Genomic DNA, 3241 nt, shown 5'->3' with positions numbered 1-3241 from the left:
TGTGTCTGTGTCTGTGTGTCTGTGTGTCTGTGTGTCTGTGTGTCTCTGTGTGTGTCTGAAACATGATGGCTGCATTATCAACTGATGTAAGGCACAGTATGGTTTCAAAGTGAATATGTTGATTATCTGAGAGTTTACTGATGAAATTTGCTGCAAGCATTCCTGAACCTAAAGTAAACTTATAAATATTCATCAACGTGCATTCAGTGGTCACACTTGGTAGCAGACCAATCATCTTTGTGAACATATGCAAGGCAGACATGCATTGAGATGTCCCCTGGCTGAAAATAGTAACTTAGTTATAATCCATATTTCTTAAGATCTAGCCCCTTTGAATTTTCACACTATATAAAGAGAATTTCCAATCAAACTTCTCTGCTTTTCTTAAATGATCAGAAAATTTTACCTATTTCCTCATTCCATTCTTTTCAAGATCCTGAGACTTAAATCTACAAACTTTTCTTCCCCTACATTTGTAGCGGATTTCATAGCTTATCTTTCTTGGTTATTTAATTTTGTAGTTTGATGAAAATCCCCATGCTGTGAATCCCCTATACTCACACATGTGAATGCACTTGCCAGCCTTGCTAGTTGTTATGTACAGAAGAGCTCCGCTGGAAGTGATCTATGTCACTAAATGCTTGGCTCCTCCAACAGAATTAGAATTACAACAGTATTGCCTTTGGAGGGACAGGATTAGTTATCCAATAGAGAAGATGATATGACCCAAATGTTACTATATACTTAAGCTGTTTTTCACACCTATTCAATGTGGTCTTTTTATTAACATTTCAGCATATTCAGGTATTTAGTAATAACACCAAATAGCCATCACTACACATGCGTTATGCACCCATGTGCTAGGACTGCTATGAGGTAGAGTCTAACAAAATGATGGGGAGGTAATTTGCATCTGACTTTTCAATTATTTTCAGTAATGAATCTGTTTTCCCACAGAGATGAAGCATTCATTTTTGACTAGTTAATTATCTTTTTCTTCATGAAATCACATCACAAACACAAATGGGAGGAAGTATATTATGCTAGAGACACACAGAAAATCTGCATATGCCTAAAATATTCCTGAATATTTTTACCCTGATGCATGAAAACATATGATGATCATTCAATTATTGATCTAGTAGTATTGATACACTATATATATATATATATATGCACATATATGTGTATATTAATGTACACATGTGTTAGTTTTAATCATTATGCTTTAGTAGAAAACAATGAAAACGTGGAGTAAATATATATTTTAACATGGTCTAACACAGATCTTGAATTACAGGGGGAAAATGTCATGTGTATCTTAAAAAAATAAAATTTGACTTTGGCATAGGAATAGCCATTTGTTCACCATAGTATCTAAGTTGTGTTATACAAATAAATTTATGCTCAATGATATTCTTCTGATTTTCATTATTATGCTTCAAGGGAAACCTTCACCAAATTATTTCACTGATATAATAGAACTATCCTTTGAAATATGTGACTACATGAAATACACTAAGTCCTGGATCAGGGAGAAAATGTACACAAACACACACACATACAGAGAGAGAGAGAGAGAGAGAGAGAGAGAGAGAGAGAGAACACACATACACACACACACACAGAGAGAGAGAGAAGCATCTATGTATCTATCTATCTATCTCTATTTATCTAATTATCAACCTATTGATCTCTCAAATCTATCTATATCAATTATATCTATATAAACTAGAGCAGTATTCAATAAAACAAAAAAGAGAGAGCAAACATTATTTTAGAGCAAAATTCTGACAACAGGATATTTTCATTTACCAACATTGAATATTTTTATAGGAGGTCAGTAATCATACTATAAAACAATTATAGAGACATATTTCTAATGTGAATGACTCAATTTCAAGCACAGCTAAATGAGTCAATTACAAAAGGACCTTATTGCAAAAGTGTTTTGATAGGTTTTAGAGCTTGCATACAGAATCGGTTATAAAATGAGAAGGAATCATCTTGAAGTTGAAAGTATGCACAAGGCTTTGTTAACCTGGAAAATTGGAGGCTGATGTTGAAATAGAAAAAAGAAATATTATAAAAACATTTTGTGGAACAAATAGGGTGTGAATTTTTAGACATTATGAATATAAGTGAAATATTGATGCATATTTTAGCACTGTTAAATTTATAAGTTTACATGTAGGTCACTTTACTGAGAAATGAAAAACCAGAAGAGCCAGAAAATAAGGAGTGGATGCATTATTTCATTTTTATCCAACCACACACACACACACACACACACACACACACACAAACACACACACTATAACAACTGTTTATGCAGAAAATTGTGTAACCAACATATGCAAATCCAAGAATATTCAATATGAGCAAATATATTCATATATTTTCTTTTATTATTTTTCAATGTGTACAAAAGAAGTTTTTGAGCATCAAGTGAAAGAAGTGAAGATGAAAAATGAATTTTAAGTTGTAGTGAGATCTGTGGACAATCATCTCTCACCATATTCCTTTTCAATATTTTAAATGGCAAATCTCTCTTGTCTTGTGAAACTTTCAACTACTTTGTTTCCTCAGGGCAACTCCCACAGAAAATGAATAATTCAGTCATACTACTAATTAAAAACTGTGTAGGAGTTCCACTGCCTATGAAAGTTGAAAAGCAGGGTCACTAATTATCTGTTACTTCAATTTATGCTCTGAAATTGTTCTAAGCAGCTTCAGGAAAAGTATGCAGACATTTTTCAAGATGACCAAACCAGTACTTTAAAATACTCAGAAGATATTACATATTTCACACTTGTGGTCTGTTATCTATGACTGTGTCTATTTTTTATATATTCTCTCTCAGAATGTTTCTCTATCTCAAATACACACACACACACACACACACACACACACACACACACACACACACCAAAAACAAAACAAACAAACAAACAAACAAAAAAACCTACAACCAACCAATTAGATAAATATACTGAGGACATAATACATTGATAGCCGATTTAAATAAATCTAAGGTTTCTGTGTAATGTGACAATGATTCTTCTGGGAATAGTGAGTCTTCCTCAGAGCTTAAAGCCATTTCAGTTATTGTGCTCCTTTCAAATCCCAGTCTACAATATGGAGCCTCCTACCCATGGAGAAAGAATAAAAAGGAAACACACAGCCTGCATCTGTCTTATTAGAGCCCAATATTGAACTGTACTGCTTAACCTTTGGGTGC

This window comes from Mus caroli, chromosome 1 (genome assembly GCF_900094665.2).
Source record: "Mus caroli chromosome 1, CAROLI_EIJ_v1.1, whole genome shotgun sequence".
Classification (NCBI taxonomy): Eukaryota; Metazoa; Chordata; class Mammalia; order Rodentia; family Muridae; genus Mus; species Mus caroli.
This window is presented reverse-complemented; position numbering follows the sequence as displayed.